This window comes from Pantherophis guttatus, chromosome 10 (genome assembly GCF_059756535.1).
Source record: "Pantherophis guttatus breed Tessera chromosome 10, ASM5975653v1, whole genome shotgun sequence".
NCBI lineage: Eukaryota > Metazoa > Chordata > Lepidosauria > Squamata > Colubridae > Pantherophis > Pantherophis guttatus.
In genome coordinates, this window is record NC_142072.1 from 25,043,542 (window position 1) to 25,068,461 (window position 24,920).

Below are 24,920 nucleotides of genomic sequence, written 5' to 3' on the forward strand. Positions count from 1 at the left end.
TGCCGGTGGTTCAAATCCCTAGTATAGGTCTCCTGCGTGAGCAAGCAGTTGGACTAGATTACCTCCAAGGTCCCTTCCAACTCTGTTACTGTTAAGTAAATCCCTTTGATGGAGAACCCCTGATAGTTGGCAGCATCTCACTGACTTTGGATGATGTCAAAAAGTGCTAAACAGGCATGGTCCCAGTTTGTACTTGGAGGAGAAGAAAACTTCTAGATGAGGGATTCCTAACCTGGGCAACTTTAAGAAGTGTGGAACTAGTCACCTAGATAACTGCAACAGGAGACTAAATTTGGAAGTTGAAAAATTATCCCAGCAGATTTTATCTTGCAGTCAAGAAAATTGCATCATGGAGTCCATGAAGTCACCAGGAGCTGCAATCAACTTGGAGACTTTTCTATATAAAATATTGACAGCTAGGTAAAGTTAAATGCTGCAATGATCCATTGTTCAGTATAGGCATCAGTTCTTTAGTTTATTTGACTTTATTTGGCTTATTAGATTGGAAGCTCTGGTTTTGTCACTATAATTGTATCACAAGAGGAGGAGAGAGGAGGGAAGAGAGGGAGGAGGAGGAGTTGTTCACTTTAGGAAGAAATTTATTTCCACTAAGGAAACACAATTTTGGTTATGTCTATGAGGAAACTCTCCCTGACCTCTTAGCTATGGCGGTTGAGGGAGTGGGTTTAAACAACAACACCTCAAAATTTTCAACTAAGACATCCCACCTAAAAAATAATGTACAGACTAGAGCATACAAAACATTTGCTAGACCAATTCTTGAATACAGCTCATCTATCTGGAACCCGCACTGCATATCGGACATAAATACAATCGAGAGTCCAGAGATATTTTACGAGAAGAGTCCTCCATTCCTCTAACCGCAATAAAATACCTTATGCCACCAGACTCCAAATTTTGGGCTTAGACAACTTAGAACTATGCGGACTTCAGTCTGACCTAAGTATAGTACATAAAATTATCTGCCACAATGTCCTTCCTGTCAATGACTACTTCAACCCAACAATACACGAGCAAATAATAGATACAAACTCAAGGTAAACCGCTCCAAACCCGATTGCAGAAAATATGACTTCAGTAACAGAGTTGTCAACACCTGGAATGCACTACCTGACTCTGTGGTTTCTTCCCCAAACCCCCAAAACTTTAACCTTAAACTGTCTACTGTTGACCTCACCCCATTCCTAAGGGGTCTGTAAGGGGCATGCATAAGAGCACCAGCGAGCCTACCGTCCCTGTCCTAATATTCCTTTTCACTTACTCTTTTCATGTATTCAAATTATGTTTATACTTTTACGTGTTATCTTATATATGCTTGACAAATAAACTTATGATTATGATTATGACTCCTTTAGGTGTCTTCATGTTATCCTCATCCCAGAAAGAAATGACCTTTTTTTTTTGTAGATACAAATGTAATTTTACAACAATCTGTCGCAATTTGAGTTCCAGAATCCATTTTGGAATGTCTCTCTGTTCAAATGAAAACTCTAAAGGAAAAGGAGTTGAGCAACTCTGCAGAGGAAATGAAACAACTGGAGGAAATCAGGGAAAAAAGCCAGAGAAAGCAAATAAATGTTGTTCAAAAGTACCAATGAGGAATGGTGAAAGTTCAGTATCAAGTGATCCACAGCTGTTCCAAAATCTGGGTGTCTAACTGGCGTAGAATCAAAAAGGAGTTAGAATTCCAGAACAATTCTGGAATGAGATTGATGGCCTCTATTTTTTCACACAGACTGTAGCCAACCAGGCTTCTGTTTTCTGTTCCTGCTTCCAAAAAAGATGAAAAAATGTACACTGTGTGTGCCTGGCTGCACCCATTTGATGAATGGCTGCCCCTGAGCTCTGACTTGTTTCTTGGCTCAATCCCTACAACAGATTCAATCTCTCAAAAACAAGGAAAGCTCAGAAGTCTTTTGATCCAGAGTGAAAAAGAAGGGTTGGAGGAGAAAAGATTGTTTTTCTGGAGTTGAAGTTGGAAAAAGTAATCTGAGTGTAGTAAGGTGGTCTCAATTTGCTTTGCCTCAGCTGTCAACTTTGGAAGCCATATTAGACCGGAAGCTTCCATGCTGCCACCTTCTCATGTGTGAGAAAGTAGGAGGGGGGAATTTAGTAGAGGAATTATCTTTAGACGTAATAGCATTCTTCCTGTCGATCAAGGTCAGGCTGATCCTGCATCTGGAGAAAGTGTGGTCGGAGTGCTGTCTCGAGATGGGATGGATGGTGATTGGAGCATGTGATCGACTGAGGACTGAGGGGATGGTTTTGGGGGTTTTGATTTACTGAGGGAAAACCCGGACCTCTCAGATTTGGGTTTTCCCAGATGTGCCAGTTTACCTATTCTAGTAAATAGAACTTTGAAAAATGCTTACTTCAGAGTTTTTATTTGGAGTTGGGGGTTTTTCTGGAACACTGACACTTACACACTTTCAGTGTAAGACAATGTTTCTCAACCTTGACTACCTTAAGGGAGTCAACTCCCAGAATTCCCCTGCCAGCAACGACAAGGGTGGTTAATCAGTGTAAAAGGCAATGTTTCTCAAACTTGACTATTTTTAATATTTGTGGGGTCCAACTCCCAGAATTTCTCCATACAGTTCTATCCTTGCAAACCATCCTTGATTCTAGGTGTCCATCCGTTGGTTCATACATCACCTCTAGTTTTCAAACTTCTCACCTCTCCTCCATTGAGGAACTCATTAACTCCATTCCAACCGTGACTTTCCTGATCTTCTCTTATTGCTCCACCAATTCAGTCTACCTTACATATAAGGTAGTAATCAGTGGTGGGTTTCAAATTTTTTTACTACCGGTTCTGTGGGTGTGGCTTGGTGGGTGTGGCATGGCTTGGTTGGCATAGCTGGGTGGGCCTGGCAGGGGAAGGATACAGTAAAATCTCCATTCCCACCCCAATCCAGGGGAAGATTACTCCAAATCCCCATTTCCTCCCGATCAGCTGGGACTTGGGAGGCAGAGACTAGATGAGAGTGGGGCCAGTCAGAATTTTTACTACCGGTTCTCCGAACTACTCAAAATTTCTGCTCCCGGTTCTCCAGAACTGGTCGGAACCTGCTGAAACCCACCTCTGGTAGTAATAGAAATAGAACTTAGACTTATATACCACTTCATATTGCTTTACAAGCAGTTTACAGAGTCAACATATTGCCCCCAACAATCTGGGTCCTCATTTTACCGACATCGGAAGGATGGAAGGCTGAGTCAACCTTGAGCCAGTGAGAAATTCCTGGCAGTGTGTTGAATTAGCCTGCAATATTGCATTCTAACCACTATGCAACTACGTCTCGTACAGTGTTTACCAATAAAGGAGAATATATGTAGCTCAGAGTTGAAATGAGAGGTCCTTGGTGCTCTCTGAGTTTGGTTTCTTTTACTTGCAGAAATTTCATTACCCAACATCAATGCACTGATGATGTTACCTAGTTTGGATAATGAAACATCTACAACAACAACAACAACAACAACAACAACCAAGCACCAAAAGAGCCTTGGTAGTACAGTGGTTTAATGCACCCTGTTATTAACACAGCTGCCTGCAATTTCTGCAGGTTCGAATCTTACCAGGCTCAAGGTCGACTCAGCCTTCCATCCTTTCTAAGGTAGGTTAAATGAGGACCCAGTTTGTGGGGGCAATAAGCTGACTTTGTATAAATATACAAAAAGGATGAAGGCTATTGCTTAACGCATTGTAAGCCGCCCTGAGTCTCCGGAGAAGGGCGGCATATAAATCAATTTTTTTAAAAAAAAAAAGCACCAAAGACCCCTAAATGTATATTTATTTTGCAGTTCAATCCTCTTTCATTCCCTTGATATAATGAAAGGATTTCTTTTAGCTTAGTCACTGACTTTTTGTTTCAGTTTACATTCATTTGGCATCCATTCATTCTTCGCTCTATTCACACGTTTCAGCTCTTTTATTCACAATTAAACCTACACCTTTTTCTCTCTTCATCAACTCTTAATTATGTCCTTTCACTTTTTGTTAGTCTTGTATACACACACATATTTTTATTCACTCATTCACCCACACATCCATCCATCCATTTCTTCTAGCATTCCAAGTCACAATCTACTGTAATACTGTGATCGTCATAGGAGGTCTCCTTCGCAATTTATATCAAATGATACTGAGCAGCAGACCGGTCCAGCTGTTAGAGAAGGCTTCCTTTTTTTTTTCTTTCAAGAATTGCTGCTGCTGTTGCTCTTGCGGAGGGAAGCATGAAGAGAACTGTGTGTTTTCGACTGAAGTAGGAACCCATTTAGTATTCATGTGGTTTTGGCTTTTTTAGCCATTTCTTTTTTTTTCCCTCCCACATTTACCACTTGTCTGCATCTTTCTTCTCCTTCTTTTTTCATAAAAGACACCCAAAGCAAAAAAACCCTTTCCATCACTTCCTAGTTCCTCTGGCTGACTACCAATGACTGGTTCCATATGTGTCGATGGGTGGTACCCTATAGAGAGATTTTCTGTGAATTACTATTAAGCCTCAAAATATGAAGCACATGCTGCAGAATAAATATTGTCGGCTGAAGAGAAGGAATGGTGGCTCTTCATAGGTTTTTAAAGGCACAAGGCACTGAATTCCACATAGAAGAGTTGGATTTTTTGATACTGATTATCAACATTGATTGTGTTTTGGTCAAATGGAGCTTTCCCATAATACTTATGAATAAGATGGTGGAGATACATTTAGATCAATCAAATCCATGCCACGTCACAGTTATCATTTAACAGAATAACAGAATTGGAAGGGACCTTGGAGGTCTTCTGATCCAATCCCCTGCTCAGGCAGGAAACCTGATACCATTCCAGACAAATGGCTGTCCAGTCCCTTCTTTAAAGCCTCCAGTGATGGAGAATCCACAAATTCTGGAGGCAAGTCACTCCAGTATTATTGGTTCTAACTGTCAAGAAATTTCTCTTTAATTCTAGGTTGGTTTCTCCTTGATTAGTTTCCATCCATGGTTTCTTGTCCTGCTTCAGGTGTTTTGGAGAATAGGTTGACCCCCCTTTTTGGGGCAGCCCCCTCAGATATTGGAACACTGCTATCATTTCATCCCTAGTCCTTCTCATTGTAGACTAACATTCCCAGTTCCACCAGCTGTTCTTCCTGTTCTACCACACGCAGCTTTATCTACTGGTAAAGACAACATTGGTTTATCCATTCACATTTTAGCTAGGATGCCACAAATATAATACAAGCCCATTTTTGACCTAAGCAAGTTCAAAGTATCCAACGAAACCTAGGAACTCTAATCTAAAAACATCCTTAAATATAATGAAATTGGGGAAGAAGTAGAAATTGCAGCTTGAAGATTAGACCGTTTTATACTTTCTACCTATTTAGAGTTGTTTACAATCTTAATTAGCAGAGCCTCTATCAGAAAATATTCTCTCATATATCTTTCATGACTTTTTGATCCACATCCCTCTAGTATTTGCTGTCATTTGATTGCATATTTAGTGTGCTTTATATTTTCTCCTTACTAGGTCAAGATGCTTGCTTTTCATTGAATCCCTAATCAAATATAATTGCAGGAGACTATAAACCTAAAGTTGTTGTGACATATCTTCAGAATGTATATAATCTAGTTTGATGTCCATGAAGACTAATGAGGTCTTATGAACAGATGTGTTGGCTCCGTCTTTTTTCCTTCTGCACCTGGGGCTAAGGAGGCAGTTTACAGATTGACCAAAATACAATTAGAGAAGCCCTCCCTGGACCCGGCAGTATTGGCCAACTACCGTCCTGTCTCCAACCGTTGCTTTGTGGCGAAGGTTGTTGAGAGTGTGGTCGCACAACAGTTTCCACAATTCCTGGAGGAAACGTCTTATCTAGATCCGTTCCAGTCGGGTTTCAGGCCTGGGCACAGCACGGAAACGGCATTGGTCGCGTTGGTAGATGATCTCTGGAGGGCTCGGGACAGGGGTTGCTCCTCTGTTCTAGCCCTGTTAGACCTGTCAGCGGCTTTTGATACCATCGACCATGGTATCATGCTGCACCGGTTGGAAGAGTTGGGGATGGGGGGCACCGTGTTACGGTGGTTCTCCTCCTTTCTCTCTGACCGGTCGCAGTTTGTGTTGGCAGGGGGGCAGAGGTCGACCTCGAGGCCTCTCATTTGTGGAGTGCCTCAGGGGTCGGTCCTCTCGCCCCTTTTGTTCAACATTTATGTGAAGCCACTGGGTGAGATCATCCGTGGCTTTGGGGTGAAGTACCACCAGTACGCTGATGACACCCAGCTGTACATCTCCACCCCAGGCCATCCCAACGATGCCCTTGAAGTGATGTCCCAGTGCCTGGAGGCTGTGCGGATCTGGATGGGGAGGAACAGGCTCAGGCTCAACCCTTCCAAGACTGAGTGGCTGTGGCTCCCGACATCCCGATATAGTCAGCTGACTCCATTGCTGACTATTGGGGGCGAGTCTTTGGCCCCCTCGGAGGGGGTGCACAATCTGGGAGTCCTCCTGGATATGCAGCTGTCCTTGGAGGAACATCTGACGGCTGTAGCCAGGGGGACCTTTTCTCAGGTTCGCCTGATTCGCCAGTTGCGACCCTTTCTTGATCGGGATTCTATGTGCACAGTCACTCATGCCCTCGTCACCTCTCGCCTTGACTACTGCAACGCTCTCTACATGGGGCTCCCCTTGAAGAGCACCTGGAGGCTCCAGCTGGTCCAGAATGCGGCCGCGCAGGTAATTACGGGAGCTGCATGGCGCTCCCACATAACACCGCTCCTGCGTGAGCTGCACTGGCTCCCAGTGGTCTTCCGGGTGCGCTTCAAGGTGTTGGTTACCACCTTTAAAGCGCACCATGGCATAGGACCTAGTTATCTTCGAGACCGCCTGCTGCTACCGACAACCTCCCATCGACCTGTGCACTCCCACAGAGAGGGTCTCCTCGGGGTGCCATCAGCCAAACAATGTAGGCTGGTGACCCCCAGGGGGAGGGCCTTCTCTGTGGGGGCACCTACCCTATGGAACCAGCAGCCCCCTGAGTTAAGGAGAATCCAAGACCTCGGTGCCTTCCGCCGTGCCCTTAAAACTTTCTTTTTTCATCAAGCCGGGCTGGCTTAACATATTTTTAAATTTTAAATTTTTAATTGGTTTGTCATTTTAAACCCCCGGCCAAATTAATATATATTCTTTTAATTGTTCTTAATGTTTGTATTGTATGTTTTTATCTGGCTGTACACCGCCCTGAGTCCCTTGGGAGAAGGTGCGGTATATAAATTTGAAATAAAATAAATAAATAAATAAAATAAATTAGAGCTTTGCCTTTGCCTGTGAACCTTTCAAGTCCTGCCTTTGTGGTCTCTCACACCCTGAGAATGTTGCAAGCCTTATATCCCTGTGTTAATTTTAAGTAATTTATTGGTTTCATTCTACTAGAGCAGGGATTGGCAACCTTAAACACTTAAAGAGCCAGAAAGGTCCTAACCGGAAGCCCCCCCACCCCCACCCCCATTCAATTTTGGAGCCGACCGGAAGTCCAGTTCCCCCACCATAGAGACTCCTCCTAGCACGGCATCCTTTTTCCTCTGCCAATTGGAAGTCTGGTTACCTCACCATAGAGTCTCCTCCTAGCACGGTGGCCTTTTTCCTCTACCTGTCCTAACCGAAAGCCCTATCAATTGTAGAGCCGACTGGCGACAGGGAGCTGCAGCAGAGGGATGAAAGAGCCACATGTGGCTCCAGAGCCGTGGGTTGCTGAACCCTGTACTAGAGCAACATGGTGGCCTAGCGATAAAGATGCTTGCCTCCCACTTGCCCACTTGGAAGGTTGAGACTTCAATCCTAGGTAGTGGCAGATATTTCTCTCCTAGGGTGCAGAGAAAAAAAAAAGGAAAAAAAATCTGTTGTATGGCATCAGGAAGGGTATACAGCCAATAAATGCTCAGCTCCACTCAGACATCCCAACTCTACCCCAAATTAAAAGATTACGGGGTCATAAAAAGAGATTTATTGGTTTCATTCTAATATTTGCTTCACTTCTATAGCACTTTCCTGTCTTTCTGTGATTATTTCCTCTTGACTTGCCTGGGTACAGGAATTCAGGGACAAGAATTCAGAGACTAACTGTAACTTGCTAATTTGCTAAATACTACAGGTAGTCCATGGTTGGAGGTGATGACAGTCATAAAACACATGGCCAATCTGATTTTATCATCTTTTTTTGTGGTGGTCTCTAAGCGAAGAGCCATAAAGAAATCATTATCAGAAGTGGGTTTCAGCAGGTTCTGACCAATTCTGGAGAAAATTTTGAGTAGTTCGGAGAACCGGTTAATACCACTTCTGACTGGCCCCATCCCCATCTATTATCTGCCTCCTGAGTCCCAGCTGATCAGGAAGAAATGGGGTTTTTGCAGTAATCTTCCCCTGGAGTGGGGTGTGTGTGTGGGGGTGGACATTTAAAAGTATCCTTCCCCTGCCACACCCACCAAGCCACACCAACAGAACTGCTAGTAAAATAATTTGAAACCCAGCACTGGTCATTATGATCATAAAGTGGCCACCATGATTGTAGAGCACCTATCATAGTCATTAAGCAAACCAATAATTCACTCTAGGTGCAGTTTTGCCAAAATTGGAAAGTAAATGCTGGTTTTGACAAATCATAGCAAAACAGGGTCATGTGACCATGGGATACTCTAAATTACTATAAATGTGGAGCAGTTGCCGAGTATCCAAAGTTTGTTCCTGTGAGTCCAGGAGGGAGAGAACTTCCAGATCATCAGAACTTCGAATCTGGATTGTAAGGAGCTCCCCAGGTTGGTCTGTTATAACTTTGGTCATAAGTCAAGGACTACCTGTATTCTTTAACTCCTCTTCAGTTGTGGGAATTTTAGTGAGTACCACAGAACTTTATAATCCAACAAATTGTTGGAAGAAATGTCCATCTTGGTACAGTTCCAGATGGACATTTGGAAAAATGCTTGGAAAGATGGTTTAATGGTGGACAGGATCAAATGGTTTGAGTTCCTAAGCAGAAAAAGGGCAAGAGATGCTGAGAGTCTCTGGGTTTTATACCCTCTCTGGCTTTGAACTTCCTGGGGCACAGGAAGAGTATCCTGATTGGTTGCTGTCAGAGGTCATAGCTAGCCTTGCTGGCTGATGTAATCTTCCCAGGTGCCATGTGGGGAGTTTCTGTTGCTAGATGGGTCCTATTGTGCTGCAGATGATGGTCCATTGACAAAGGTGGGGGGGGAGGCAGGAAGCTGCTTTGTCTTTAAAACATGTTTCTCCATTTCTCAACCAGGGAAATATAATATTCTGCCTTTTTAATATTTCCTAAAATATTTCATTCTTCTAAGACAGGTGTGGGTGCTAACTTCCTACAATATTATGGTCTATAACTCATGAACCAGAAATATATGATATGCCCTGAGACACACTCTGGGGACATGGCTTATTGGTTGGACCCAACTACCTATGCAAGATGGAGCAAAAATACAAAGGTTTAAGATTATGTGTTCTTTATTTAAACCTGAAAAAAATCTAGGTTAAGAGTTTTCAATGTTTCCTTTACATCATCTGGTGGTTATCCACATTTCTGCAGCCCTCAGTCTGCTAACTCTATTAAAACGTACATATCCATGAAATATTTTCACTGTTCACACAATATACTTACCAGTTCAGTTATGAATCTAGCAGCTATATTTGTACATCCTACTAAGCTTTGTTAACGTCATCTGGGCCTTTTGAAAAACAGCTTAAATGTACCCAGCTTGTTGGGTTACTTTATTGTTCAGTTATTTGTGCAAAACCAGAAAATGAGGCTAATTCAGCAGCCAGCTGAAATGTTTCATGTGAACACATCCTGTTAGCATTAATCAGAACTGCATGTTGGTGTCATAGTAATGGCAAACAAAATAATAGAAGCCAACAACAGGTGATATTTGTTCCTTTTTATTTATCTCTCGTTATTCTTCCTTCTCCTTTTCTTATTCACTTCCTTTTGATCAAGTAATTGAGGGATGGTTCTTTCCCTGTAATCAGAGAGAGAGAGAGATTGTATAGTTGGCTTTCTACAATCAAAAATACTTCCTGCACAAACCTTGTACTTTTCCCTAGAATATCTTATACTTTTGCAAAAACAGAGCATGTGACCGGCATAATGGCGAGCTCTGCACTTGAGATACATGCTGAGTAACCCTTCCTACCCTCCTAGATAGCCCAGCTGTTCTCTCCAGCCATGGAAAAATTCTAATGCTGCCCTTTGCTCTCTCTTGATAAGCTCTCTTCTCACAATGGATCTTTAAGGTTTTTTTAAAAAACCATGCCTGTTCTTGTAATTATTTGTACATGTCCCTATGCCGTGCCACTGAGTCATTGTGTTGAGTTAGACTAATTAGTGGAGAGGCAGCAGTGGCAGCTGGCTGGGTCATGAGGAGAACTGTGTGCTTATTAGATGGAGAGGCACATGAGCCAATGTGACTACCTCACGTGGCCATCATTTGCAAGCGCTGCTGTCGTTCAAACTAGCTATTCCCGGAAGACCAGAAACATTTGGTTCTGTGACGGTTGTACCATACTAAAATTTAAAAAGTCAGACTCTTCTTTCCTGTAATTCCATACCCCGAGCACAAACAACACACCTGCCAGAGGAAAGAAGGCAACACAATTGCAATGCAGAAGATGGGGAGGAAATCTCCAAGTCTGTGACCTGAGTAAAAGTCCAAGAGAGAAACCAGGTTACCTGCTGATCTGCACCTTCGTTCCCAGGAAGTGCAAAAGGCCAAACGTTCTTGCACAAGGCTGCTTGCGCTCTTCAGAAACTCCCATTGATGATTTTTGTGCACTGAAAAATAGGGTAGAGAAGGAAAAAACTTAAAAACATTATCTTATTATGGGATATGCAAAAGCTGCACTTGCTGTAACCGAGGTAACAGGTTGTTCTAGGAAAGATGGGGGCAAGTAACACGACCCATGAAAGAAAAACCATCATTGTTATTTCCCATCATCTGTCATCTGAGTTTGCCAGATGGTAGAGCTGGCCTGAGACCAAGGGGTGGGTTGTACTTACCTTTACTACCGATTCGCAACGGGGCCACTCACGCTTCCTGATGATGTCAGGATCAGTGGGCGGAGCCTTCCACCAATTTTATTACCGGTTCCTGCGAACCGGTCCAAACCGGGGGCAACCCACCACTGCCTGAGACCAATGTCTACACTTTTCATTGTCTGGCTTTTTGTGACATGGGTGAAATCCAAAGGCTGACTACTGCCAGAAGGATTCTACCAGACAGATCTAAGAAGGTTCCTTGATAGACAAAAGGATCCACTCAAGCGCCTCTCCATAGTCAATCTGTCCAGACCCTTTTTGGATCTGGAGTCAACTGCACCTTGTGTGGTAAGCAGAGGTGGGTTTCAACAGGTTCTGACCAGCTCTGGAGAACTGGTAGCGGAAATTTTGAGTAGCTCGGAGAACCGATAGTAAAAATGCTGACTGGCCCCACCCCCATCTATTCTCTGCCTCCCGAGTCCCAGCTGATCAGAAGGAAACGAGGATTTTGTAGTAACCTTCCCCTGGAGTGGGGTGGGAATGGAGATTTTACAGTATTGTAGGAAGTTTGTCAATGGGCCATTAAGGCCTGGGCCAGTCTATTCTACATAACAAAGATCTGCCTCCTTCAGGCAGAGCCATAGTAGGAATTGCCAAAGATCCAACAAAGATAGGATTAGCCCTCTACACAATAGCAGCAGAAACTCACCACATGTGACCTGGAAAGCACATGTGACCATCAACCAGCAAGGCCCCCACCCCCTGGGAGTCTGACAACCAATCAGGATACTCTTTCGGGGCCCCAAGAAATGCAGAGCCAGAGAGAACATAAAAAACCGAGGATTTACTGTATCTGCCCTTTTTCTGTTCAGGAACTCAAGCCATGTGATCCTGTCCACCATTAAACCATCTTTCCAAGCAGTCTCCATGTTTCCAATGTCTGTTTTCCCCACTTGGAGCAGAACCTAGAAGGATGTTTCTTCCAATAGTATCCTTCCCCTGCCATGCCCACCAAGCCATGCCCACCAAGCCATGGCACGCCCACCAAGCCACGCCCACAGAATCGGTAGTAAAAAAAATTGAAACCCACCACTGGTGGTAAGGGGTAATCTTTTGATAACTATCCTTCATCTACCCACCCAACCCTGATATCTCTGTATCTGCCCAATGGCTGGGAAATGCATGTATGCATTTCTCCCCATTTGGCCTGTGCCTTTCCATTCCTACACCCCCAATTTCACAGTGCCTAATTGCAACATGCAAGGAAGGATTAACCCACTCTTTGTGCTGGCCTTTTTGAAAATCCCTGCCAGCAGATAACAATTAGGCTTCTAAAGCAAGATTTGAGTTGCAACAATAGAGGCCTTTTCAAGAACCAGCACAAGCTCAGGGAACAAAAGTTCCCATTTGCAGAAAAATCTTCCTCCTTTTCTATTTTCTTTAGCTCCTCTGCAGCAGCAATAGCAGAAAAATTGTCAAGGAAGGGTTAATTTGCTCCTTTTCTGGTATTTTAACAGTTAAAATACAGGCAGTCCTCGGCTTATGACCACAACTGGGACCAGAATTTCCGTTCCTAAGCAAAGCAAGTGAGTTTATGTCCAATTTTTTTTACCTTTGTTTTCCCACGGTTGTTAAGCAAATCACTGAAGTTGTCAAGTGAATCATGCAGTCATCAAGCAAATCTGACTTCCTCCATTGAGTTTCCTTGTTGGTAGCTTCCTGGAAAGGTCACAAATGGTGATTATATGACCCGGGAATGTTGCAACCTTTGTAAATACATGCCAGTTGCAAAGCACCCAAATTTTGATCACAAGACTGTGGGGATGTTGTGATGGTCGTAAGTGGGAGGACCGATCACTTTTCTTTTAGCATTGATGTAACTTCAAATGGTTGCTAAACAAATGTATGTAAATTGAGGACTACCTGTATGCAGGAGAAGATCAACTCCTCTAATTTGCTCCAATGAAGGTTCTTTCCCTAGAAAAATATGAAAAAAATATATTTGGCCATATTTGATTTGTGTATCGGGAAAGAGATCCTCATACCCTTGTATCTGGCCTCCTGCATCTGTTGTCTTAATTTTTGCCTGTTGGCCTCTTAAAAAAAAGGAAAGGTAGGAATTTTGAAATCGGTAATCCCAAAATACTTACAAGAGATCAGATTGAAAAGACTACAGTAGTTGCTTGCTTTTATTCCCTGATTCCTTCTGGATATCTTCAAGATAGATGAATGTAGACTTGATAGACGTTATGGGAATCAAGCCTAAGATTATAGACTTCTTGTCTATTGAGGAGGGAGGATGAATGTGGGAAATCAGAAAACACTATTATAGGCTGACTTATTGAAGGAACCAGGAGTGCACCAATAGGATAGATCAGATTGGTTGGGCAGATGCTGTGGGAGATAAGTGATCCCTCAAATAACTAGGCCAAATGTCGTGTGGGGATTAATAGACACTGTAACATCCAGTACCTTGAATTGTCCAGGAAGCAAACTGACAAGCAGTACAGCCTGCAAAATAGGGATGTTAAATTGGCCTACTGAGGCATACTCATCATTGACCATTACCAGTACATTCTGGACCAGCTGAAGCTTCTGGGTGCTCTTCAATGGCATTCCTATGTAGAACATGTTATAGTAGTCAAGTCATGAGGTGACCAGAGGATGGGTGCCAAAGAAGATGCTGTTGGAAGAAAAATCTAGTCCGGTTCCAATCCGGGAGAAAGGCACTGGAAATAAAATGGAGGCAGCATGGAAAAAAGGTCTCTGTTTATTGATGAGCAGAATGTAGTTCTGGGACAGCTGACAAATTGGTTTGATAAGTACATGGATTTTTATGGGGTTCTGAGATGTTGCTGGGAGTTGTGCAATGTCTGTGAGCCTGGTGTCTTTTGATATTCTAATGGTGGTGAGTTAATCCTATTACGTCCTAAAGGGTCCTGTCCTGTCCTTCTTAATCCCATTAGTTGGAGCTGAATGCACTTTGTCTGTGAATAGATTGGCCCAGGCTTTCTTAATGGGCACAAAATATCCATCTCTAAAGACTTCAGGCATATGCTGGAGGTTGTTGGGTCTGCTTTCTGCCTTTGTTAAGATTCTTTTTTCTCCATTTCTCCTTTGGGGAAATATAATATTCTGCCTCTTTTAATCTTCTCCAAAATATTTTATTCTCGGGTGGGGGGAGGGTGGGGCTTTCTACAATGCCATGGTACAACTCAGCCAGAAAGAGGTCAGTGTCCTTCCCCACTTCCCCCTCTGTGTGGTAACTGAGGAACAGAAAAATGGCTGCTGCCAGGTTCTGTTCAAAGTTGACACTCGGATTTGTACCCCCAGATTCAAATAGAGAGGGTGAACGGTCCCACTTAACAATCTCCACTTTCTATCATTAGCATTTTTCCATCCCTGCCCCTTTGCAAATGGTGTACGCAAGACGAGAGATTCAGCCAACAGGTGAAAGAAATCCTGTTAAAAAGCAAATTTAATTCCATGAGATAACGGTTACTGGGGATGTATTTACAAGCATGTTCTGAAATGAAAAACGTATCCCCATTTGATAAATCATATAATGCAAAAAGCTGGTTTCATTTTAAAAATAAACCTTCAACTCCCCCGCTTCGTCTTGTTTCCCCCTCCCCATATATATATATTTTTTTTTTGCATCTATCTACAAACACCTGGCCTTGTTTATGAAATAGATTAGAGAGTTCAACAGTCATGGACAGACTTAAAAAATAATATGCATGACTTAGAAAAGATTTTTTTTTTTTTATTGAATGCATAAAAGAACTAATATGCAATACAGGAGAAAAAAAACCACAAAATTATATTGAAAAGAAAAGAACTTGCAAAAAAAAAATGTGCAAACCGTACATAACAAAATGAGCACATTTTGTGTGTGTATGTGCGCTGTTCAGTTTTATTTAGCCAATAATGGATAGAAAAACATATTGCAGCAGTTTTAATAGCAGCATTGCTGAAAATAAAAGAGACAGAAACGTCTAGTCTGCCAGGGGATAAGCTCAGATCTGCACTACTAAAATTGGAAATGACAACTCCAGGAATGGCTGCAATCCCTAGTTTTGGTTGTGGAAGTACACCCTCAGCTACGGCCACAACCAAAGAAATCTAGGCCAACAGATGAATATGCCCATGAATATAAGTATAAAATCGTCAGTTACGTCCATGGGAAGGTGCAGTCAATGTCACGGTAGTGGCCATGCTATACACAGTTAAAACCCTGTCCCTTTTGTTTAACCAGCATTGTACAGGCAACACACAAGGGTTTCGGTTGCATGCCTGCAATCACCAACTTGGTGTTTTTGGCAAGCTTGCCAGTGTTACACAAGATGCCCCTGTATTTCTGAAAGCCCCTTTTGACTGATCAAGCATAAATAAGATTCCGTTGTTCCTCATCCCACTTGTTGCCAACAACAGATGTTGGTTTAGACCGGGAATAATTCTGTTAAGAGTGAGATGGACAGAAAGAAATAGAAATAGAATAACAGAGTTGGAAGGGACCTTGGAGGTCTTCTAGTCCAACCCCCTGCCCAGGCAGGAAACCCTACACCACTTCAGACAAATGGTTATCCAACCTCTTCTTAAAAACTTCCAGTGTTGGAGCATTCACAACTTCTGGAGGCAATTCATTCTATTGATTAATTGTTCTAAATGTCAGGAAATTTCTCCTTAGTTCTAAGTTGCTTCTCTCCTTGATTAGTTTCCACCCATCGCTTCTTGTCCTGCCCTCGGGTGCTTTGGAGAATAGCTTGACTCGCTCTTTCTTTGTGGCAACCCTTGAGATATTGGAAAACTGCTATCATGTCTCCCTTAGTCCTTCTTTTCATTCAACTAGACATACCCAGTTCCTGCAACCGTTCTTCATATGTTTTAGCCTCCAGTCCCCTAATCATCTTTGTTGCTCTTCTCTGAAGAAGTTGAGTCCTGTCAATAGATCAGAAACTTTGAATCTTAAGATGAAGAGTGGGGTTGTCCACCCTTGGCAACTTGAAGATTTGTGGACTTCAACTCCCAAAATTGCTGTTTGGGGAATTTTGGGAATTGAAGTCCAAGGTCTTGCCAAAGTTGGACGCCTTAGTATAGAGTAGGGTGTCAAAATCAAGGTCGGTGGACCAGATGTGGCCCATGGGGTGCTTAGATTTGGCCCGCGAGGCCACTCTGGAAACAACAAAGGTCTGGCCCGCAGTGCCTCTGCGAGAGAAAATGGAGCTCGGGGGGGGGGGGGGGGCTTCACAACAGAGATGAAATCCAGCAGGTTCTGACAGGTTCTGGAGAACCGGTAGCGGAAATTTTGAGTAGTTTGGAAAACCGGCAAATACCACCTCTGGCTGGCCCCAGAGTGGGGTGGAAATGGAGATTTTGCAGTCTCCTTCCCCTGCCATGCCCAGCAAGCCACACCCAGAAAGCCACACCATGCCCACCAAGCCACACCCACAGAACCGGTAATAAAAAAAATTTGGATTTCACCACTGCCTCACAAACTCCGTTTTTGGCTGTGATCGCCTCCTGCAGCTCTCTGGCAGCAAAAATGGAGCTTGGGATGGGGGGCTCTGTTTTCACTGGCAGAGAGCTGCAGGAGGCCTTTGTGCCCAAAAACAGACCTAGTGAGCCCCCCCCCCAAGCTTTAGTTTTGCTGGCAGAGGGTTGCAGGAGGCTGTTGCTGCCAAAAACGGAGCTTGGGAGCCCTTTTTCACTGGCAGAGCACTCAGGCCACAGGCGCCTTGACACAAGTGACCACAGCCACGCTGGTCAAGCTGGCCATGGCCACCTTCGCCATGCCCACTCCGTCCCCTGAGGTCTAACACAACCCTGATATGGCCCTCAATGAAATCAAGTTTGACACCCCTAGTATAGAGCAAGCAGTACTAACAGTTTCGTCAGAGCAGTTTTCAGTATTGTCAGTATAATTTTCGTCTGCTTGGGATTTCTTTTCTTACCAAACATTTAGTTGGTTTTAGAGAGACACTCCAAGGAGCAACAGATAGTTTTGGTTCTTCCTGTTTTTTGAAGCCTCACCTGTGAGACAAATCTTTTCAATCTTGATTAGCAGTTCAGCTTTAATTGCTGTGTTTTTATTATCTCTGCCCTATACAGAGATTGACAGGGTAGGTTTGATTGACAGGTCAGATTGAGGTTTTCTTTTAACTCTTCCATGGCTGAACATTTTAGAATGGGATTTCTCCCTATATACTGAGCAGACCTGGTCCCAGATTGAGAAAGAAGACAATTTGTGAATTGGTTTCCAGTTCTGGATACCTGAATGTTTTTTACAAAATGTATGATGACGAGAATTAGAAGAGAATATAGGTAGCTCAGGATTGAACTGTGGAGTCCTTAGTACTCTGAACTTGGTCATTTGCTTTCACTGTCAGACTAGGCAATATTATTAGTACTGTGCTAGTGAGTCATATCAGATATCAGACCTCTCCCTTCTTGACCACATCACAAATGACACTATTCGATAACATTTTGGTGTGGCACCAATTATAGAAAAGATGAGAGAAGGCCAGCTCTGTTGGTATGGACATGTCCAGAGAGCAGCACCTTCCTCCATTGCCAAGACTGCCTACCAACTAGAAGTCAAGGGCCGGCGACCTTGCGAACACCCAAAACAGAGATGGCAAGACACCATCAACGTGCAAGCCATGGGCCTGCACCCTGGAGACGCAGTTGACCATGCAAATTGGCATTCAATTTTTTTTTTTTTTTATTTATATGCCGCCCTTCTCCGGAGACTCAGGGCAGCTTACAGTGCGTTAAGCAATAGCCTTCATACTTTTGTATATTTATAAAAAGTCAGCTTATTGCCCCCACAAACTGGGTCCTCATTTAACCTACCTTAGAAAGGATGGAAGGCTGAGTCAACCTTGAGCCTTGGAGAGATTCGAACCAGCAGTAAATTGCAGGCAGCTGTGTTAATAACAGGGTGCTTTAAACCACTGTAGTACCAAGGCTCTTTTCAATTATTTGAAAAGTGACTCTGCACTTGCGGGAATATGCTAGGAAGAAGGAGAAGGAGAAGGAGAAGTTGTTCTTTGCTAGTTCCAAGTTACCTCTTCGTTCCAAGCAAAAAACAATACCTAATCCAATGTTTCTCCTATGCTGGCTAGGGAAGTCTGGGAGTTGAAGTCCACACATCTTAAAAATGCCAAGGTTGAGAAAGCCAACCCTAATCAATACTCTAATCAAAGAACTACAAGAAGAAAACCACACTCCCACCACACTGGCAAGGCAAGTTAGTGTATATAAATAGAGAGCAAACCCATTTTTGCTGGCAATGATGATGTTACCTAGTTGGGTAATGAAATGTTTGAAAGCAAACAGCTAAGCTCAAAGAGTACCAAAGACTCCACATGTCCTCTCCTGCAGCCAATACCCAGAATAAGCAGAGATTAACAGCAGACAATCAAACAGAAAACAATACCTTTATCAAGGAACTATCAAGGAGAAACCCATACCCCCATCAATTCGATAGGGCCAGCTGCTATATATAAACAGGGAGCAAATTCCACATTCACTAGCACTGATGATATTACCTAATCTGTAATGAAATGTCTGCAAGCAAACAACCAAGCTTAAAGAGCACCGAGGGTTCTACCATATGGTGAATTATATTATTACCGCTTTTTACATATTGCTGAGAATAGACTCCTCATATCGGAGGACTGAATTAAGAAGTGATATTGGGGTAAAGGGGGAAGCTAAGAGTTGAACTTCACTAGGCAATCGCAGAGCCGCCAACTGGGAAGTCAAAATAAAAGTTGTCAACCATCCAACTAGCAAACCCAAGAAAAGTAGGCACTCTCAGGAACTTTGAAATCCAAAAAACTTTATTGGAGAAGCCATTTTGGTACTGAAGAATCAAAACCAACTCTGGGTTTTCCTGTGCAATGCATGCATAGTTAAACAATAGCTTCCTTTCCCCTTACCCTTGGTTAGTCGCATTCTCCAATTATGAATTGTTCTTTTGTTTTGAGAACTGTTCACTTTCCTATCGGACACCTGCATTAGTGGCCTTGGTGGGTTCTTGGCTCTCACGGTCCATCTCTGGCATGGCTGCATTCTTTCTCCCTTTCTCTTCCCCCAATTCTTTGGCAAGTTAAATAGCGATAAGACCAGTGGCGGGCTGCTACATGGTCACAAGGGTTCGGGCAAACCCTTAGCTCTGATTGCTGGCTGGGCTCGTTCACCTGCCCCTGTTCTATGCTATCCATTTATAACTTGCTTTCTGGCTCATTGGTTGGCCCAGCTGCACTCTGCGCCGCCCCTGCTGTTCTCACTGGAGCTTCCTGAGCTGATTAGGAGCCTGTTTGAAGCTCCGTTTCTCTTCCAAAGGGCCAGTTCTATAGAACCGGTAGTAAAACCAGCGGGAGGCTCTGCCCACTGACCCTGACATCATTAGAAGTGATCTGCGCATGCGCAGAAGCAAGCGCGATCCCATTGCGAACCAGTAGTAAAGGAAAGTAGAACCCACCCCTGCCAAAGGGGCATGTGCAAATGAGGTGAGCATGCATGCATGCGTGCGTGCTCACAACCAGCGAACCCATCTCTGGATAAGAAAGACCTAAACATTTCAAAAGCGGTTCAACCTTGACAAAAGTCATATTCCGGGGGGGGGGATAATGGCTAACCTCTTCTGAATTGTTCTCAAGAAAATTGATCATTGTAAGCCAAGTTCAACTTTAAAAAGTCTTTTAAGTCACACTATTGATAGACCTGACTATTATTTTCCAAAATGCTCTGGGGTAGCCAGAGTTGTTTGGTGGTGACGTGATGGGAACTAAGCTACTGGGACAGTAAAAACCAAATTCCTTTTGTTGAAGGAAAGTTCCTGCTGCTGCAGACAGAAAGTGAATAACGAAGAGAACCCAGTCGGTAATTAATATTCCAAAGGATCAGTGACAGACGCAGAAAAATAAAGCCCTACACAACACACAGTTGCTCCCCACAAGCTTAAGTGTGAACAAGTCCAAGGGTAAAGGAGGGGTAACAAGGTCTAAATGGAAGCCAACATGATAAGTCATCCCACTTTTTATTTTATCTAAACAAGAACCTTCTCCTTTATAACTTACAGTACTTTATAAGTTTTCTGAAGGAATTGCCATCTCCTGCAGACATCTGAGGCAGGCTGGACCTGGGCTGTTTGTTTCCAGAGGAACCTTTCAAGAAAGATCTCACAGTGAATGTCAAGAAGGCAGGTGGGCAACACTGGAGGAAGGAGATCAAAGCAAGCTTATCAGAAGGTTCCAGAGACCCACCAAACAAGCAGCACAGGCTAGTCAGCCAATGAATCATGACTGAAATCTTTTATTTTAGTGCTCTGCTGTGCTGGAGGAGGCCAGGAGTAAATTAAACCTGCCACTCTTTGTTTTTCTGTCTGCTTCCAATATTAATTACAGACAGGTTACAATTCCTGCAGTTTACATGCAATGGATTGAGTACTGCAGAGGATCAGCCAAGCGGTATCCCTTGGAACACGTGCCAAGAGACATTGATGGGCATCACAGTAACATAGTCATGAGACCAACAAGACCATGGCCACTGATATCCAGTAGAAGGCAAAATGGCATCATATGTTTCCTGACCCTCATATGCTGCAAATCATGGAATGTGATTGTGCCATCATCCTCCGCATCAGCAGATGCCCATAAGCACAGCCCCCTCAGGGAAGGATTGTGACCACTGAATCTACAATGATCTGATGAAAATTAGGCAATCTGGAGGGGAGGAGAGCCCATTGCCTTTGCTATAGATTTGCAAATTTCCTGAGAATTTGTTGTTAGTTGCGAAGTCATGTCCAACCCATCACGACCCCATGGACAACGTTCCTCCAGGCCTTCCTGTCCTCTACCATCCTCTGGAGTCCATTTAAACTCATGCCGACTTCTTCAGTGACTCCATCCAGCCACCTCATTCTCTGCCGTCCCCTTCTTCTTTTGCCCTCAATCTTCCCCAGCATTAGGCTCTTCTCCAGTGAGTCCCTCTTTCTCATTAGGTGGCCAAAGTACGTGAGTTTCCTCTTCAGGATCTGGCCTTCTAAAGAGCAGTCAGGGTTGATCTCCTCTAGGAATGACCGGTTGGATCGCCTTGCAGTCCAAGGGACTTGCAGGAGTTTTCTCCAGCACCAGAGTTCAAAGGCCTCCATTCTTTGGCGTTCAACCTTTCTTATGGTCCAACTTTCAGAGCCATACATTGCAATGGGGAAAGCCATAGCCTTGACTATACGTACTTTTGTTGGCAGGGTGATGTCTCTGCTTTTTAGTACGCTGTCTAGATTTGCCATAGCTTTCCTCCCCAGGTGCAAGCGTCTTTTAATTTCTTGGCTGCAATCCCCATCTGCGGTGATCTTGGAGCCCAGGAAAATAAAATCTGTCACTACCTCCATTTCTTCCCCATCTATTTGCCAGGAATTGAGAGGGTTGGATGCCATGATCTTAGTTTTCTTAATGTTGAGTTTCAAGCCAATTTTTGCACTCTCCTTCTTTACCCGCATTAAGCAGCTTTTTAGTTCCTGAGAATACTGAACTCTTATGAGTGCAGTTGGGTATTTTCATCTGAATCAGTAGCAAGGATGCTGTTATTGCTATCATTTTGTCTTTTTTTGACCACATCCTTGATCAACAGGGTTCTTCTACCAAAACACACAGAAGTATAAACTGAGATTTCTCTCTAATTCACATTTTTATGAATAGGTCAAATTTGGTTGCAGAACTTGATCCTTTAAAAAAAAAATGCACTAACTTTGTATACATTTGGATGCACATTTCGTGTCTAACCTTTGTTTGAAAATCTCCATTGTTACAGTCTCCATGACATCACGAGGGTGTTCATATTGTATCATAGCTCCAATGATGAGGCAATTCCTCTTTTACAGAATAATCAAATATGTTAAGGATTTGTCAGAACCTCCATTGCAAGCTAGGAAAGGTGGAAGGAAAGAGAAGAAGATGACAACCAGCAGTAAGGTGGAACCAATTAAAATAGAATAGAATAGAATAGAATAGAATAGAATAGAATAGAATAGAATAGAATAGAATAGAATAGAATAGAATAGAATAGAATAGAATAGAATAGAATAGAATAGAATAGAATTCTTTATTGGCCAAGTGTGACTGGACACACAAGGAATTTGTCTTGGTGCATATGCTCTCGGTGTACATAAAAGAAAAGATACATTCGTCAAGAATCATAAGGTACAACACTTAATGGTAGTCATAGGGAAACAGCCAATATAAATCGTAAGGATACCAGCAACATAGTTACAGTCATGCAGTCATAAATGGAAGGAAATGGGTGATGGGAACGATGAGAAGATTAATAGTAATGCAGACTTGGTAAATAGTTTGACAGTGTTGAGGGGATTATTTGTTTAGCAGAGTGATGGCGTTTTGGGAAAAAACTGTCCTTGTGTCTAGTTGTTCTGGTGTGCAGTGCTCTATAGCATCGTTTTGAGAGTAGGAGTTGAAACAGTTTATGTCCAGGATGCGAGAGGTCTTAAATATTTTCACAGCCCTCTTTTTGCCTCGTGCAGTATACAGGTCCTCAATGGAAGGCAGGTTGGTAGCCATTGTTTTTTCTGCAGTTCTAATTATCCTCTGAAGTCTGTGTCTGTCTTGTTGGGTTGCAAAACCAAACCAGACAGTTATAGAGGTGCAAATGACAGACTCAATAATTCCTCTGTAGAACAGTATATTCCTCTGTATTACAGCGGTGATGGAGGCACTATGGAAGACCTGAAGGACCAGGTTGGGAACAGAACCTCCTGGAGAAAGGAAGTTCTGTTCCTTTCTATCTATGTGACTGCTAAGAGTCAGCATCAACTTGATGACACATAATCAAATCACATCAAATCAACTCTCTGGAGAAGGATCTGATACTGGGAAAAGTGGAAGAGGAGAAGAGGACAACTAGCAGCAAGATGGATTGATTCAATTAGTGATGATGGGGTGAAGTTGGATGGCCTGAAGGACCAGGTTAGAGACAAAGTGTCATGACAAAAAAATAAAATAAAAATTAAGCTATGAGGTCGGTAAGAGTCAACAATGACTTGGTGGTACATAATCAATATTTAAAAAAAAAACTTAGAAAAAGAAAATAGAAATGACAGAATATAAATAATACCTGAAAAGGTTTGCAGAGTAATATAAGATTAAACTTTAAAAACAACACACATTTCTTATGTTGGAAGAAACTTCTCATCTAAGGCTTAAAGTTAATCAGCTTAGATTAGATCAAATATAATTTTGTGACAGTTTAACACTTTTAAATTGTTGTATTTATTAATTGGATTTTAGGCTGATTAAGAGATCTATGTAATAGAAATGAACCATCATAATTAAAGAATCTAGAAACCTTAAGATGACTCATGTCTTGGATGTATCAGCATCCATGCAACAAACTGTATTTTAAAACACTTCCCAGGTTAAACTGAAACTAACATTGGACTTGTAGGAAATAGTTTAATTCTATAGTTTAAGCTGCTGTGACAGAATTTCCAGTAAAAAGCATAAAGTATCTTGGTAGCCTTTGCAGATTCATAGGTTTCCAATAGTTTATTTTTACCCTTATTTAATGCTGCATGAAAAATTATTTTAATTTGTTTTGGATTTTGTTCTTGCTCTTCTGTTATAATCTGTTATTCCTGTTATTTTGTATGACAGTATTTATTTTAGGAGATGGTGGAGGGAGGGAATACTGGCATTATCTGTTCCCGCAACTTATTATTACTGTAAAGCTTCCTTATCTGTCCTCACATCCCTATCTTGGGAGAGTGGGCAGAGAGGGAGGAGAAGCAGACAGAGGAAGCTGCCTCTTGAAGTCTTTCCTTGGAATTTTTCATGGAAGTGGGAGGTGTCGTGGGGATCTGTAGTTATTAGCATTGACGTCAATGGGACTGATTCTGAAGGCCATATATTGGAAGGCCAGTGGGCTTCCTTGGACAGTTAGTTGGGCATTGTGAAAACAAGTGCTGAACTAGAGGAGAGGAGAGGAGGGGAGGGGAGAGGATTGGGATAGGATGGGATTAGAAGAAAGGAATAGGAATAGAATAGAATAGAATAGAATAGAATAGAATAGAATAGAATAGAATAGAATAGAATAGAATTCTTTATTGGCCACACAAGGAATTTTTCTCCAGTGCATAGGCTCTCATTGTACATACAAATGATAAGTGAATGTTTTCTTGCATGTGTTTTTTGTTTTTATATTTATTTGATTCCTGCAGCTGCCAATTCAGCAACCGACTTTGGGCAGGTCACAATTCAATTCATTGCTTAGATTTGGATGGTCACCCAGTTTGCAAGCTTGACTCTAGGGAACTTCAAAAAAAAAGAAAAGAAAGAAAAGAAAAGAAAAGGAAAAAAAAAAGAAAAAAACTTCCAAGGAATTAAAAACAATATATAAAATATGAATTGAACTGAATCAGAATATAATGTCTTTGGAACATTTTAAAAAACAACGACGGGACAATGGAATAACAGAAATATCAATAATAAGTGATGCAGCTGAGTCCATTCAATGTGCACCTTGCTGAAAAGCCTTCTATTCATTCTGTGGTCTGGCCCAATACAGGTAGTCCTCGACATACAAACACAATTGTGACCAGAATTTCTGTTGCTGAACAAGGTAGTTGGTAAGTGATGCTTAATTTTATGACCTTTCTTGCCACAACGGTTGAGCAATTCACTGCAGTTGTTAACTGAATCATGTGATTGTTAAGCAAATCTAGCTTTCCCCATTGATTTTGCTTGTTGGAAGCCAGCTAGGAAGCTTAGGGTTAGGGTTAGGGTTACTGTCATAAGTAGGTACTCAAATTCTGATCACGTGACCATGGGATGCTGCAGTGGTCCTAAGTGTAAGGAC

The 24,920-nt window shown here is 42.6% G+C and overlaps 2 long non-coding RNA genes across 2 annotated transcripts; one reads left to right on the forward strand and one right to left on the reverse strand.

Annotated features, from left to right (window-relative positions):
- Window positions 1-9,930: 9,930 nt before the first annotated feature.
- Window positions 9,931-11,209, reverse strand: LOC117663494 (uncharacterized). Its single transcript, XR_004590720.3, has 3 exons — window positions 11,064-11,209; window positions 10,737-10,838; window positions 9,931-10,026 (listed from the first exon to the last, which is right to left on the reverse strand). It is a non-coding gene; the product is annotated as an uncharacterized LOC117663494 (long non-coding RNA).
- A 1,348-nt stretch (window positions 11,210-12,557) lies between these two features.
- On the forward strand, window positions 12,558-23,072 carry LOC132711769 (uncharacterized). The gene is made up of 2 exons (XR_015729522.1): window positions 12,558-12,628; window positions 22,768-23,072. It is a non-coding gene; the product is annotated as an uncharacterized LOC132711769 (long non-coding RNA).
- Window positions 23,073-24,920: the final 1,848 nt, after the last annotated feature.